Genomic DNA, 17,860 nt, shown 5'->3' on the forward strand with positions numbered 1-17,860 from the left:
TATCTTATAGAAACAGAGTCAAATTTCCTCTTCATTGCAAAGAAATTAGTCATTCCATGGGTAGGTAGATATATAACATTCAGTGGAGAGCTTACTAAAAAAAATGATTTTTACCATATATAGGCAAAAAAAAAAAATCAAACCTCCTGCCTCTCCCATCCCCCTCCTCAAAAAAAAAAAAAAGAAAAAGAAAAAGAACAAAACAAAACGTGGAAAACATTGGAAAGGAGGAAAAATGCCTGTACAGAGCAAAGCAGAGGTGGAAAAAGATAGGTGACAACATTTAAGTTATTATAATTTTTAGGGGCTTTTTTTTCCCCCAAAGCTCTGATAAATACCTCATAGTTTCAGGAGGTCCCCCACATATGAAAGAATAGAAAGTAAAAGAAAATATGTAAAATTATAATGATTTAAAAACTTTGCAACTTTTGTACTTCTACTGAGATAATTCTGTTCCTTTTCCTAATTTTTTTTCTAGTTTCTAATGTTGATTAGTTCTTTGGCTTTCTAATTCTGATTTCTGATTCTGAGTGATGAGTAGATGGGACTAAACTTTAGAAAGAATCAATATTTTCTTTCACATTGGAAGGAAAATTGAAAATAAGAAAAACCACAAGAGAGGAGAAGGGAAGAGACAATAAAAGCCGACAAAGGTTTTGTTTTTGGACAATGTTTGGAGCTGACCCTGAAGAAGGTGAAAGTGGGTGCAAAATGTTTTTAGTGTGTGAGAGTTATTGAGAGAACTTTGAAACAGTGAGACATTATGTTTTTACTACTGTGCTATATTTATATATAAGGATGAGGCTCATTTTGACATAATCATGAATGTATATTACATAGTTTGCTTATTTTAAATTGACATGGAGGATTTTAAGAAATATTTTTTGTTGGTTATCAACATGACTTCCTAAAATTTCTTTTAAAAGACTCCAATAAAGTTTGAATTAGTTTTTACCAATAGTCAAATTTGATTTCTTGATCATATTCTTTTAATGTACCTTGATAAGCCTACATGCCAATGCAGATTTTATTCAGGAAATATCTATGAAAAATTCTGCTTTGTTCTTGGAAAAATTTAAGCATTTTTTTATTATTCCCACTCAGAAAAATTCCTTATTAATACAGGGTCCATCGATGCCCAGGTTAAATACCTGGCAGAGTATACAGATAATACTGTACAGGTGAAAGAAAGGGAGAACCTAAATACATTTTTTAACATTGTATGTTTTCATGGTAATGGTTAAGAGAGCCTCGAGCTACCTGCAGGCTACTTGTGTTCCCTGATAATAGAATGGGTAAAGCTGGGTGTACAGTCAATGCATATCAATCTCACTATTACGACTTGGATCTAGAAATGTCCCTGCAAAGTTCTTATTTTGAAATAATGTTCTCTAATGCAAAAAGGTTCAGAGATAAAGCTTCTACGAAATGATGGGAGCTGTAACCTTCTCAGTAGCTCTACTGGATGAATTATAATTTGAAAGGACTACTGGGGGTAACTATAGTTAGGTGGAACATGACTGGAGACATGCTCTTACCTATTATACTTTGTCCCATCCTCCTTTATTTCCAGCTGCCAAGAGCTGAGCAGTTTTCTGCTAGCATATTCTTCCACCATGATGTTCTGCCTCACCTCAGGTTCCAGAACAATTGGAGTCAGCCAACCCTCTGAAAGTGTGATTCCCAAATAAGTGTTTTCTTCTCTACATTGTTCTTGTCAAGTATTTTGGTCACAGTAAAGAAAAGCTGACTAACACACTCAGAGCTGCAAAGAGACTTCCTGTAATGCTGTTTCACAAGTTGGATTCAAAATTCAGATGTTAAGATGATTATTGCCCAATCCTGGTGATTTTTTAATACGTCCTTTTGAAAAGTTAAACTTTGCGATGATCTTGTGTTTAGGAAAAGATATTTACTTGGGAATGTTGGAAAGACAAAGCATTTGTTAAATACTCCAGGCATTTTAGAAGTATAGTCAAGTCATTAGACCCTGGAGGAAGTACTCCTTAGTACCCAGATGTAAGGTGTGATATTATTTTTAGTAATAACCATCAAGTGGAATTGCTCCTTATTTCCATGGTGCTTAAGGTGATATGGGCAAGATATTGTGAATCTAAGTATGGAAAATTTCCGAAAAGCAACAATCAAACCCTGGATAGTGTGATGATTGTAAACATTGAAAGTTTCTGTTCAGTTGGTTCTGTCCCTGTCTGTTAGATAAGTACTTAAAGGTAAAAAGTAGACTTTTTCCTCAGAAGAGTAAAAATTATTTTTCCCTTAATCTCTCTTTGACCAGGTTGAATTTTAGTGCTTATGAGGTAACTTCTTCTAAGTCTAAATGAGTTTCCTGTTTTGGATCACTGTCTCCGATTTTTTGACTTTCTCAGTTGTAAGAATTATCTCAGCAGTTCACTTCTGCACTTTTGGACTTGACAATAGTGGTCCAGAAACCTATGCCCATTTAAAACCAAAGTAAACCCAATAGCTTTGAAGGTTGAATAAAGGATGTCAGTTTACATATTGCTTCTCTTTTATCTTATTTGTCTCAAAACCTGGAATGATTTCTCTGGAATGGTTCAGGATACAAAAAATACAGCTTTTTTTTTTCTTTCTTTCTATTTTTTTTTATATTAGAAAGATCTGTAGTGAACCCAAAATATGGGTTTTGAATTCTGCCTGGATTTATTATACCAAGCAACCCTTATAAAAATACTCACTCTTGAACAAATTATATGTGGTTACAATACGGGCTGAGTCAAATGTCCTTGTGTGACAAATATGGAATCCCTGGTAAATACATTTGGCATGATGAATCAGGCTTGAAATGAAATATTTAGCACCTCCTGTGCACAAAACACCACATTGTGTCCAAGGTGGGCTGCAAAGGAAGCTTCTTCGAATGATCTAGTTGGGCAGCATCAACCCACGCTGAGATTTATACATGCTATCTGAGAAGATAATCTGGTGTTTATGAGCAGAGAAGCAGTTGGGGTGGAATTGGATTGATCTGTGAAGGCTTGTGGAGGTGGTCAGCTTGAAGAGCATATGGATAAAGCCTCCACAATGGGAGGGTCTTTACAAGGTAACTGACTTCATCTGATTGCCTCTACAGTGTTTTGCCAGAGCAACATAGAAAGTTTTGGATTTCTCTGACTTCGCTAGATCAAGATAAGAGTGGATGATAGTTTACACTCTTATATTTTTCATTTTTATAATGTGAGTAAAGAGTTGGCAGGCATAAAATTTAGGGAGACACTTACAATGTTGTTTTTTAATCTTTCCTTTTCAATATACTTATAAATAGCATAGTAAACTGTGAACCTCTTTCCTTTAGAAATGCTGATATCCCAAGGGCTTAGTCAGTTTCAAAGCTTTTGCAGGGAACGCATTACTTGGGTTTCTTTGAAATGAATACAGTTATTAAAATAGCAATGATTGTAGCTACTTGGTGGATTGGCTCTAAAATTGGTACAGCCTAGAAGCTTGTTTCTAAAATTCACATGTACATAAACGTGTCCAAGTAAAGATGTCAATAGATTGTGGTTTGAGCAGAGGAAAGCTGCCCAGTTTACTCAGTTTTAATGTAGCCTTAGCTTGGTTTGATTCTCTTTTAAAAGACCCGCAGACAGAAACAAAAGAAGACAGGAAAACAATGACCTCCTTTTGTTGTGATATTTGTCAGAGTAATTAAATTCTCAAAATGTGACATTACTTCTATATTTTAAGGGGAAAAAGACAATTATTATAATTACTGAGTGTTTTGTGACAATTTTAATGCTTTTTTTCCTTTTTGGGTAAAATTTTGAATTCTTTTGAATAAAGATTGTTATCTTACTCTGGAAATGGTATTTCTTCCATAGAAAGCCAAGGAATGGTATCTTAAGAATAGTTTTATTATTTCCAACACTTCCTACACACTGGGACGAAAATACCATCGGGATAGAGTTCCAAACTCAAGTCTCATCTTTCTACTTTTGGCTATAGATACAGAAGAGCGGGGAGGCATCTCACTGTGCTCACATCCAGCCGGTTTGAGTGTTTAAACAATTGGGTCCCTCACTGAGGGGGTCTGTCTTCATCTGATTAGTTCATGTTTTCACAGATGTCCTTGGCACACAGGTATAATACTGATGCTCTGCTGTCTTTTTTTTTTTTTTACTTAACTTCCTTCTTCCCATTTCTCATTTTTCTTTTTTCTTTCTTTCTTTTCTCTTCCCTCATTCCACCCTTCTCCCCTCCTTTTCTCTATGTCTCAGTCTACATTTTCCCTTCTGGTCAAATGTTTCTGCCTTATGGCTTCCCAACTGCAGTTTTCTCTCTTACAAAGCTGTTGGTTATATTCTCTTAAGTTCCCCAACCCCCTTTTCCTCCTTTGTAGGAAAGCATTACTAATCTGCCTCAAATAAGCTAGCAGTATGCTTTCTTCTAGAAAGTTTTGTCACTATCAGCATTAGTCCAAAGTTGTGCCAGTACAATACTATCAAGGAGGCAACAAAACTTGTCTCCTCCATTTTGTTCTCATCTGGAGTGTGATACTATTTTTATGACAAACTCATTGTCTGTCTTGCCTAACAGATTACAGGGCAAGGATCCATCTCAGACATATGCTAAGTCTCTGATTTGTTATTTTATATTCCATGGACACTCATTAATATGATTAACATGCCATAAGTGGTAACTTAATTTTATGAAAGATGAAAACAAGATGTACACACAAGGAACATGGAAGCGTTTATCCTTAGGTGACAGGTACTGATTCAGCACTTGTTACCTCTTCAGGTATTTGATGATAATACTTCCTTTATAAGGTATTATACTTTTAGTGTTTGAAACTATTAGTTCTAAATCTTTTATTTGTTTCTCAAAAATTTTATCTAGATGAATGCTTCTCAAACTTTAATCCAGGTATAAATCATTTGGAAATCTTGCTAAAAAAAAAAAAGATGTCTGAGCTTCACCTTTATTTATTCAGATTTAATATGTATAGGTGGCAACCATGAATTTACGTTTTAAACCAGCCCAGTAATGCCGAGGTTATTAGTCTAAGGGTGATACTTTGAGCAGAACTGAACAGATTACACAATCATGCCTCAGTAGCTCTTACGGTACCAGGTACTGGCTTTATGTGCCAGGTATGATATTACAGGTGTCAGTAATGAATAAAATAACCATAGTCTCTGGTCTTGTAAAGTCCAGAGAAGCAGTGCATCAATATTGTTAATGGAGGAATGCGATTGTGAGTTTAGCATACAACTAATGAAATCTGACTACAGATGTGCAGGTCATAAATAGAATGGTAGGGAGAGAGAAAGCTCTGGTATTCCTGGAAAATCTGTTCACCACTCCTAGGTATTGCTTTTTTGTTGTTGTTGTTCTTTTTAGATATACGTGACAATACAGTGTATTTTAACATATTACACATCCACGGTGTATAATGTACTCTAATTAGGATCCCATTCTTGTGGTTGTACCTGATATGGAGTTTTGCTGCTGGGTACACAGGAAAGTCAGATTCATTCCACTGTCTTTCCTATTCTCACCCCTCCCTTCCCTTCATTCCCTTTTGTCTAATCCAATGAACTTCTATTCTTCTTTCCCCCTTCCCTTATCATGTGTAAGTATTCATATATCAGAGAGAATTGGTTTTGAATTGAGTGCTTCTGCCAACCTAATAAAATCAATGAAGGTGGCACCTTCTTTTCATTAGTGAGTAAAGAGAGTTACTCATCGCCAAAACTTCATGATAAAATGAAAGCTGCTGTAACTTTTATCCTTTCCTGACTACCTTAAATATAGTTGGCACTTCATTATTAAGAACCAAGTGGTAGCAAGGGTATAGTTTTGAAGCTGGAAATTACTAAATAATGGAGAATGATATCTTAATGAACACACTAATTTTGACACCATAAATATTTGATCAGTGTGCCCCACCAGCAATAATTTACCTAAGCTCTCTTTTTGATAAACTTGGAGTGACCTTTTATTTAAATAAAACAAACCTATGAATTTTGTTGTAATATATTCTTTATTGTTATTTTATATACACCTAAAGAAACTGAACCCTAAAAAAGTTTACTTGAACCACCTAAGGTCATAACACATTTGTCAAATGAGAAATCCTAACTCAGCTCAAAATCAAGTCAACTCTCTCTGCATCTGGCCAAGCTTTCCAAAGAATGTCACACAGGTTATGAAAGTCAATAATGTGCAGATTGGATGAGACCACCTACATTGGGGAAGATATGCTTTATTCTAAGTTTTACCGATGTTAATATTTATCCCCACTCTCTCACACTGGAAACAAAAAGAAAAAAAAATCTTTACATGACATTTAGACTGGCATGTGACCAAATATCTGGGTATCTTGATCTAGCCAAGTTGACTCATAAAAATAACAATCACTCATGATAATGCTAACATTAGCTATAAATGCTTTGAAACAAAAATGACAGGCCCTTTAATTTTAAGGAATCTACCCCTACAATATCCAGTAACAGCCACTTGATTCTGAGCACTCTGCTTGTTCTGTGGTAGGGAATCTGTGTTTGGATACACCTCAGAAATGTATGTTACTGCTCCGGGGACTCAGCTCTGTGGGTCTGGAAACCTAATGATTAGATTTTGCAACTTTGACCAGAATATCTTCTCACGTGAAAACAGATTTATAACTCAAGGTCACCATTGTTAGGATCATCAAACCAGAAACAAAATTTTCAATAGGATTGTTCTGTATGTTTTATATGCATCAGAGTAATCTATTTATAAGCTCATCTCAGTTCAGAAAAGGGTTGGTAGAATATGAACCAGAGAGAGGAATGAGACAATCTAAAAAAGTTCGTCTGGTAAACCACCCAGATCCAAACATTTAGGGAATTTCATTTCTGGTGTTCTAGCACCCCTTTCGCCTGGCTCTTGTGTGAGAGATGTTCTAGACCCATTTCATCATCTCTTCCTCTCTTCCGTAATTTTCAGTGATCAAATGCCAGTAGCTTTTCTTGGATCCTATCCTTATGTCAACTTCACTAATCTCAAAACATTTTCACAGCACAATATGGTTTCCAAATTTATGCCCTTAAATTCTTTTTCCTGTGTGGGTATCAGGAATATACATATGCTGCAATTTCATGTAAAGGCAGCACGTGATGGAGAAGCAGTTACTGTGCACATTTATTAAAAAAAAAAACTCTAAATAGATCATTTGAATACCTAAAAATTAAGAATGTTTTCACACAATTATTGAACATATTCTGACAAAGTTACTTAGTCACTTTTTCAATACACAGTTTGGTGGTGGTTGGTTAATTTGACTCATAAAAATCCCTACATTGTTACTATCTATTAAGCCACAAGAAGTTTCCCATTTTAGAATTTTACCATATTAAAATTAATTTGAAGTTTTAAAGAGAAAATAAGAAGCCAATGAAGAGTTTTAAAAGGGCATTTTAATAAAAGTTTAAGTACCTATCATCAAAAACATCCTGTCCATGTACTTCAATAAAATTCTAACAGGAAATGATTATTCATTGTTCTGCATTATTTTAGGATTTTTCATGTTTAATTGATTGTGACTGTTACTTCACACTTATAAATATTTGCCATCATGTTTCTCTATACATTTAATTACTAAAAGAACGGTACAGGCTATCAATGAGATTATTCAGTTTTGACTTCTAAAAATAACAATCATAATAAGACAGTATTTTCCCATAAAATATTTTATGTGTTTTTGTATAATTTTTAAATTATATATTAGCAAGTGTATCAATTGATCAATGTTTATAAGCAATTGTCAAGATTGTTAATTCTTTTTGGTCCAATTAGTCAGACCCACTAGTTTTTTTTTTTTTTTTAATCTGGGTACAATATCTTTACTTTATTTATTTTCTTTATTTTTATGTGGTGCAGAGGATGGAACCCAGTGCCTCACATGTGCCAGGCAAGTGCTCTGCTGCTGAGCTATAACTTCAGTCCCCAGGCCCACTATTTTTTTGAAGATTCTCAACAGAAGTGTACATCGATTTTGGTGATAGGCCCTGCTTTTCCACAGTCCTCCAGCAATGTGACTTTATAGGAATCCCATCATGATGTAGAGTATGGTCCTTGAGCTGGGGTTGATCTTGCGATTTGCCATGCCCAGAAGAATCTGGATGAAAGGAAAATGTTTGTTCAGAACCTAGGCTTTAAGAGGGCATGTTCACCTCTGCCATCTCCTGTAAAATCTATCTTCACCATGACGATAACCTGGAGATTAGCTGGGGGAGGATGAAAAATTAAGTAGACTCACTTTTTTTCCTGCTGCACTAATCATAACAAGCAAAGGTGAGCTCAGCAGCAAAATTGCCCATCTGACATGAAGTTGCATCAGAGTTCAGTTCTTTTCAGAGTTGTCCTGCTAGCCCATAGACAGTGAGCAAAACTAAATGTTCCATGTTGCTTTCCACTGAAGTCTGGGGTGTTTTCTTGGAAAACATGTTAGTGGCAATGATATCTTTACCTCTATCAGGTGCTTTATGTATTAACTTGTTAGGAAGAAATAGAAAGTTATTCTCTAAAATTCTAACTGCCCAGTAGGTCAAATTATCATAATTCGAGTCTTGAGGTAAGAATATTACTAGTTTGAGCAACTGGACAAAGGCATAGCCCATGAAGATAAGAGTGTGTGTGTGTGCTTAAAATTCTTTTTTGTATAAGACTCATGTCATGAGTAAATACAGAAGCTACAAATAAGGGGCTTTCACTTATCAAAGGGATACACACACACACACACACACACACACACACACACACACACTCCACTATTAATTCTGTTCTTAAATGTTTTTAGTTAACGATTTGAGATAAAGGAATGATGCAAATGTTAAAACATGTACACAGTATCTAATGTTTGGTTAGATTTCAAATTAATATATTCAGGAGGATAATGCTAGATTTGAGTAAAATTCTGATACTTTTATTTTCAAAAAAATTGAAACGGTAGAAGAGAAAATAGTTTTCAACTTTCTTTTAAAAATTCTGTTGCGTATTAAAACAAAAAAAAAAAAACAAGGTGTAAGTATGCAACATTTTCTTCTAATTTTTTTTATATTATGAGCCTGCAGAATGCTGCAACTCCAAATGTGAACACAAGATGTGTCAGTGTCTGTACTCAGGAATGCAACTAAAATAATGCCTTGTGTTTATTAATAGCAATGCCAGCTGTGCTTAAAACAGAAAGGTAGAAGTAGTGGAGCACAAGATTTTTTTTTTTTTTGTCAGAAGGCACATTTTAAATACTTGTGCTGTTTGAGCACTGGGGAATAAAAATTAAGCCAGGTTTGCACTATATGTGGGTTAGGTGGTTTATATTGGTAAATTAGTGAACCAAGAAGATAAACAGTAACAATAAGGGATGTCCTGGCTATGAATTAAAAGCAATGAAAGAAAAGAATTTTAAAAAACAAGTAATAAATAATGAGATAATACTCAGAAAAGTATCCCAAAAATAACTTTTAAAAAAATAGGAGTTTATAAATAAGTGAGAAAGTAATTTTTACAGCAGTGGAGCTGAGAAGGGAGTTTCACTCATTTGCGCACATCATCATTCATAGTCCTCTACTAATTTCCAGCATTGCCTCTTCTATATTTACCACTGACCTCCAGCATCCCTGCACTCCCGTGCACCCCTCAGATGATCCTAATGGCTCTTCATGCAGTGTATTCTAACTGCACCTTCATTTGTCAATCTTCTTCTCAAGATGATGAAATCGCTGGAAACAATGACATTCTATGAACCAATGCCACATTCTCCATCCCTTGCATAGTGTTTGTTTTGTAGAAGGGATTCAGAAATGATATTTTGATGAGAAAGATGGATGTCTGAGAAGAACATGAGCAGTGCACCTCAGCTCTGAGGAGCAGCTACACAGCGGGGGGAGAAAGGAAAAGGAAACAGTGTTTGAGTTCTCCCTGGTTCTGGAAGTTAGGTAGCTAGGCATGGTAGATAGAAAATATGAAACAAGAGCAGCCAGGAAATACTGAGGAACAGTCTTTACAATGTCAGTTACCCAAGTTTAAGTACATGGTCCTAGAGCATCAGCTACATAGAAATCAGAAATTATGAAGCAAATTATTATATAAAGACTTCAAAGAGTGAAATAGTAGAATACATTGAAACAGTTTCATACTTTGGTATGTTGCTCTTCTTCTATCCAATTAAAAGTTTCATGAAGACTATGAACTCTACAGTAAAGTTATTTTTACTAATTATTATTGCTATAATATTCTAGTAAATAAAACTGTGTGCCAATTTATGTTCTTCAATTTAGTACTATGCCACATTGCCACAGGGATTATTTTGACTCCCCTTAGAATGACAATGAGTCAGGGAATCACAGCCATCCATTTTGGTCTGAAGCTTCTTTCTGTTCAAAGGACTCGGAGGAGTTGCGTACAGATCAGTCACTCCATGGATGCACAGCTCATTCAAATAAGCGTTCCCTTCCTCAAGTCCAATCGTTTTACTTCACTCTAGACTTTAGTTACGAAGATGAGTTTTGTTCCATCATCAAGTCCTGTTACAAGTGAAGTTTGAGCTTTAGAGAGGAGAGGAGGTCAAAGGCTGAGGAGAATGTTTGCCTATTCTTGCCAACACACTGTAGACTCTGCCATCATGAAAGCTTAAGAAAGGGAATATGAGAAATTTTAGGGTAGAGGATAGGTTTGTAAAGGTGGCTCTCTAAGAACCAGCCTGCTTTGCTTTACACTGAGTCAATGATGACATGGGAGGTGGTCATTTCGGATTGCTTAAGCAGAGGTGGTTTTTTTGTTTTTTTGTTTTTTTTTTTCCATTTTTGCTTTTAACTGAACACATATATTTTAATTTCTTTGGTTTCCTGCTATATCTTGAGTACCTAAACTTTCCTTGATATTCAGAACTTACCAATATTTGCTGCATGAACACAGCATGCATGAACAAATAGAGAATCTATAAATGCTCATATGATTTGATCCATCGATATTAGCAAGTTATCATGAGAAAATGGTCAGAAAAATTTGCAAGAGTATACATAAGCATGTTCATGTTAGTATTAAATAACAAAAAACAAAACAAAATTTTAAATGTCAACTAAAAGTTTAAATGTTCACTAATTGTTTTTGCACACCAAATGTAATATCACCATGAAAGATATTTATTAACACAGAAATACATTACTAATAAATTCTTAAAATTACTTGAAAATCAGTCACTTAAAATTAATTAGTACAAAATAAAATTTATTGTTTAAAGGGCTAGAAAGACATTCAAGACTGTTAAAAGTGTTACCTTTTTTATAAATTGGATTGAATTTTACATTTTCCTTTTATACTCCATATTATCTGAATTTTTAAAAAGTAAGCCTGAATGATAATTAGGGAAAAATAAAGACATAATAATTTGACACAAATTAAAATGCCAAAACATTTATTTTTGGTGAAGAGGAAAGCATTAGTGTTTTTTTTGGTGTTTTAGAAACAAAACTACATTTTTTACCAATAGATAAAGGGTATCTTTCAATTAGTCTTGCAAATACCTATTCACATCATTTTTTTAAAAAACTCTATAAAATAAAACTCTTATTAGTAAGAAAAGAAGTACATATAAGCCATTCAGAATTTTAATTCACTCACTTAAAAGTGAAACTAATAAAGCCTTAATTAGAAATTGTAAGAATGAAGTCTCTTAAGCATAATGTCAACAATGGTCAACATGCTAACATTAAAAAAAAATCATAAGACCATAAAAATTACCTACTGTCTTTTCTTCAAAGCCTTTTGACACCTTTGTCAAAGATGGCTGTATCTGTATGATTTTGTCCCTATGTCTTCTGTTCTGTTCCTTAGGGCTATGTGTAATTTTTATTCCAGTACCATACGGATTTTGTTACTATAGCTTTGTAGTATAACTTGAAGTCAGGTATTATGATACCTCCAGGCATTACTTTTTTATTTATTCATTTATTTTTTTTTTGCTTAGAACTGCTTTGCCTATTCTAGGTCTTCTATTGCTTCAAGTGAATTTTAGGATTGTTTTCCATAGTTCTGTGAAGAATGTCATTTACATTTTGATGGGGACTGCATTAAATTTGAAGATTGTTTTTGGTAATATGGAAATTTTAACTATATTAATTCTGTCTATCCAAGAACATGGAAAGTGTTTTTATGTTCTTCTGTGCTCTTTAATTTGTTTCTTCAGTATTCTATACTTTTTATTATAGAGGTCTTCATTTCTTTGGTTATTCCTAGGTATTTTATTTTCCTTGAGGCTATTATAAATGGAATTGTTTTCCCAATTTATTCTTCATCAAATTCATTACATATGCACAAGGAATTTATTAATTTTGGTAAATACAGCTTTTTTAACACATGGTATGGGGAAAACTGGATATCCATATGTAGAAGAATGCAGCTAGATTTCTAAATCTCAACCTGAGTTTAAGTGAACTCAAAATGGATCAAAGACCTAGGAATTAGAAAACTTTGTTATTGCTACAAGAAAACATATAGTCAACACTCAAACATATAATTGCGTGCAACAATTCTTAATAGGATTCCTAAAGCTCAGAAAATAACACCAAGAATTAATATATGGGATGGCATCAACTTAAAAAGCTTCTGAATAGCAGAGAAAATGATTAAGAACACGAAGAGATAATTTTAAAACTGGAAGAAAATCTTCACTAGCTATTCTTTTAACAGAAGATTAATAGCCAAAATGCATAAAGAACTCAAAAACCAACACATAAAATCAAATGACCCAATCACTAAATTGGAAAATGAACTAAACATATATTTCTCAAAATAAGAAATACAAATGGTCAACAAATATATGAAGAAGAATGTTCAACATCTTTAGCAATCAGGGAAATACACATCCAAACTCCATTTCATCTCACTCCAGTTAGAATGGCAGATATCAAGAATACATATGATAATAATGCTGGAGAGGATGGGGGTGGGGAGGAACACTTTGTATGCTGTTGGTGGGATTGTAAATTAGTACAAACACTATGTAAAACAGTATGGAGGCTTCTCAAAAAATCGTGAACAGAACTATTATATGACTCAGCTATACCATTCCTTTGGGTGTTTATCCTAAAAAATTAAAGTCAGCTAGGGATACATGCATTCCCATATTTATAGCAGAACAATTCAAAATACAGAAATTATTGAACCAGCAGATGAATGGATAAAGAAAATGTGACATATATTATATACATCACATTATATATATTTATAATGAAATTTTACTCAGCCTTTAGGAAAAATGAAATTATTATTATTATTATTATTTGAAGGAAACTGAATGGAACTTGAGTGCACTATATTAAGTGAAATAAGTCAGTGACTTCATGCTCTTGCTGGCTGCTGGAGTCAGCGGTCAGGACCAGCGTCTTGCAGGTTGAAGGAGGAAGATGGAGGTGGAATCCCAGGTTACCCAGGAGGAAATTAAGAAAGAGCCAGAGAAGCCAATTGACCCTGAGAAGACATGCCTGTTTCTGCTGCTGCTGCTGCTGCTAGTCTTCACCACCAATAATGGCCACTACCACCCAATGGATGAACTCTCCTGCAAAAACATCCTCCAGCAAGCTGGAGATTTATACCTGGATGGATGGAACTTTGAAAAAATTGACTAGTTTAGTAAAAGGAGTCTACCCAGAAGCTAGAAACAGTGAAAAAACTTTAATTTTGCAATTGTTTTTATGGATCTTAAAAGACCTGGCCATTGAAATAAGGAGATTGGCAGCACCATGTCTGGCAGCAGAGTACTGAGGATTCCATGACCTTGCAGTTGCAGAAGTTCCAAATATGCGGTTATTTGGGCATAGCAATTACCCTTCCAAATCGCGCACCACCTCCTTCAGGGCGTTTGCAACCATATTAAATTTTATTTACTACCTCTCAAATTTATTTTTTCAGCCACTAATGTAAAATAAACTTACATACTCTTTCCTCCCCTGGTTTTTGCCATTAAGACTTTAAATTCTTAGCAAATTGTAATGCAACTATTTAAGAGTTAGATTTGGGTGTACTATGGATATGAATATTAATAGAAAGTCTGTATGTTTCACACCATTGTAGAAGATGAAGAAAGGTACTTTTAGCATTCTGTATGAAACTATTGTTAACTATATGTGTACGATTAGAAGAAAGAAAGAAAGCCAAACTCAGAAAACCAGGGGTCACATGTTTTCTCTCAAAGATGGAAACTATATTAAAAAAAAAAAAAAAATATATATATATATATATATATATATATATATATATATATACACACACACACACACACAAACAAGGGAGACCAGTGGAGTAGTGGAAGGGAATCAGGGAGAGGGAAGAGAGGAGCAAAAGGGGAGGTAGTGAGAAACAAAATTGATCAAATTATATTGTTAGATTGTGTGCATGTATGAGAATCTAACAACAAATCCCACTATTATGTATAATTACAATGCACCAATAAAAATTTTATAAGACTACCTACTCTGTGGTATGCACCAGGGGGTATGAATTCCCTTCATGTGTGCTCACCCTTCTTGTCATAATCTTTCCTCACAAGGGCAGGGTGGAGTTTAGCACTGGGAATTTTATCAAAAAACAATTCTCATTCATTGTGACTGACCATAGCAACTGCCAAAGAAAAGCCACTTTTAGGTCAAGTACTAATTTAGCAACAAATAGTTACGAATCCTGCCGTGTGGTCATTTAGTCTGTGAAGCCTTCAGGGATCCTAATATCTGACTATTCTAAAGGTTGGTGGTGTGGATAAACATGAATTTTAATTTAAAGGACATCCAATGTTAAAAATAGAGAAGTATTTACCAGCACGATTTAGGCTTTCAAATGATTAATTAGAAGCCAGTTAGCTAGTGAAACATGAAAACAAAGCGGGAATCCTGAACTTGGCTCACAGAAACCTTGAATCGGTAGGTGTACACTTGCTGCTTTATCCATTATCAGCTCAGGACACTCATGCTGACTGCATGGAGATAAAAGGCTGAATATCTTATTACCAGCTCCCTTGAGCCCTGTGGCCAAATCTTTTTGTGATTTGAGCTTAATTACCTTGAAAGAGGTGCATCAGTTTTATGAGGTTACAAATAAAAAGAAGATTTAGATCTTCCCTTGCGTGAAACTGGTCCATAGATTGAATTCTTAACAATTGTCACTGCTCCAGCTTTGTAGAAGGCAGCATCTCATTTGTTTAAGGAAATACATTGCCAAGTAAAATTGTCCTTCCTGAGCCCTAAATTAATTCCTAAGAATATTAAAATAAAAATAATTGCATTTCTTATTGATGACATCCTGAAGAACAACTACCAATCAGGCCATGTGACTGTTTAGATGTCTTAATATTTTCCAGTAAATACAAAGTCTTTAATTTTCCTATTAACCTTAGTAATTTTAACAGGTGAGATGACTGCAATTTAAGTTTTTTATCTTAAAGAAAGTGTCATATTTCCACCTGAAATCTGAGCAAAATGCTTGACTATTTTTAGGAAATCTAGAGCCCTGTTGTTCTTGGTATCTATGCTCTTCTCCTTAGAGCAAATTTTTAAGAGGTGGAAAAATATGTGGAATTCAGCATGTTCAGCTGTGCATATCTGTGGAGTGGTGAGAATTCTAGTGCTAAACTGTACACTGAGTAGATTACCTTTGCAGACCAGGTGGTCCCTTAACTCCTCTTTCAGGGTTACAAAGGGCAACTGCGGTTCCTACTTCTCATTACAGAAGCAGTCAAATGAATTACTTGATTATTACTGATTATTGTTATTGAATGTTTCCTTAAGATGCTCCATTGTTAATTCTCCTTAAAAATTGGAATGAACCAGGGATGCAAGGTTGGTTCAACACATGGAAATCAATAAATGTGATTCATTACATCAATAGACTTAAAGATAACAATCATATGATCATCTTAATAGATGCAGAAAAAGCATTCAACAAAATCCAGCACCCCTTCATGTTCAAAACAGTAGAAAAACTAGAGATAACAGGAACATATTTCAACATTGTAAAAGCTATCCATGCTAAGCCCCAGGCCAACGTCATTCTAAATGGAGACAAATTGAAAGCATTCCCTCTAAAAACTGGAGCAAGACAGGGATGCCCTCTGTCACCACTTCTATTTAACATAGTTCTTGAAATTCTAGCCAGAGCAATTAGAGAGACAAAATAAATTAAAGGGATGTGGATAGGAAAAGAAGAACTCAAACTATCACTATTTGCCAACGATATGATTCTATACCTCGGAAAGCCAAAAAATTCCACGAGAAAACTTCTAGAAGTAATAAATGAATTCAGCAAAGTAACAGGATATAAAATCAACACCCATAAATCAAAGGAATTTTTGTATATCAGTGAAAAATTCTCTGAAAGAGAATCTAAGAAAACTATCCCATTTACAATAGCCTCAAAAATAAATAAGTAAATAAATAAATAAATAAATAAAAAATACATGGAACCAACTTAAATAAAGAGGTGAAAGACTTCTATGATTGAAACTATAGAACACTAAAGAAAGTTATTAAAGAAGACCTTAGAAGATGGAAAAATCTTCCTTGTTCTTGAATAGGAAGAATTAATATTATAAAAATGACCATACTTCCAAAAACACTAAGCAGATTTAATGCAATTCTAATCAAAATACCAATGACATTCCTCAGAGAAATAGAAAAAGCAGTCATGAAATTCATCTGGAAAAATAAGAGACCCATAATAGCTAAAGCAATCCTTAGCAAGAAGAGTGAAGCAAGTGATATCATTATACCAGAACTTAAACCAAACTAGAGAGCAATAGTAACAAAAATGGCATGATATTGGAATCAAAACAGACTTGTAGACCAATGGTACAGAACAGAGGATACAGAAAAAAAAACACATATAGTTATCTCATATTAGACAAAGATGTAAAACATATATTAAAGAAAAGATAACCTCTTCAACAAATGGTGTTGGGAAAACTGGAAATCCATATGCAACAAATTGAATTATGCCCCTATCTCTCACCATGCAAAAAGCTCAACTCAAAGTGGATCAAGAATTAAGGAATTAAATCAGAACCTTGCGCCTAATAGAAGAAAAATTAGGCCCAAATCTTCATCACATCAGATTAGGTCCTGACTTCTTTAATAAGACTCCTATAGCACAAGAAATAAAATCAAGAATCAAAAATGGGATGGATTCTAACAACAATAACAAAAAGCTTCTTCTCGGTAAAAGAAATAATCAGTGAGGTGAATAGAGAGCATATATCTTGGGAGCAAGTTTTTACCACACACACATCAGATATAGCACTATCTCTAGGATATATAAAGAACTCAAAAATCTTAACACCAAAAAAAAAAAAAACACCTCAATCAATAAATGGGCCAAGGAACTGAACAGATACTTCTCAGAAGATGATATACAATCAGTCAACAAACATGTGAAAAAATATTCAACATCTCTAGAAATTTGAGAAATGCAAATCAAAACTACTCCAAGATTTCATCTCACTCCATTCAGAATGGCAGCTATTAAGAATACAAACAAGAATAAATATTGGCAAGGTTGTGGGGAAAAAAGACACACTCATTGCTGGTGGGACTGCAAATTTGTGCAACTAATATGAAAAGCAGTATGGAGATTCCTTGGAAAACTTGAAATGGAACCACCATTTGACCCAGCTATCCCTCTCCTCAGTCTATACCCAAAGGACTTAAAACACAGCATACTACAGGGACACAGCCACATCAATGTTTATAACAGCACAATTCACAATAGCTAAACTGTGGAACCAACCTAGATGCCCCTCAGTAGATGAATGGATAAAAAAAAAACATGTGGCATATATACACAATGGAAT

General features: G+C 34.4%; 1 pseudogene; it reads left to right on the forward strand.

Moving 5' to 3' along the window:
* The first annotated feature begins 13,367 nt into the window (after positions 1-13,367).
* LOC101976963 (histone deacetylase complex subunit SAP18 pseudogene) lies at positions 13,368-13,900 on the forward strand (annotated as a pseudogene).
* Positions 13,901-17,860: the final 3,960 nt, after the last annotated feature.

Source organism: Ictidomys tridecemlineatus, chromosome 4, assembly GCF_052094955.1.
Source record: "Ictidomys tridecemlineatus isolate mIctTri1 chromosome 4, mIctTri1.hap1, whole genome shotgun sequence".
Lineage (NCBI taxonomy): Eukaryota > Metazoa > Chordata > Mammalia > Rodentia > Sciuridae > Ictidomys > Ictidomys tridecemlineatus.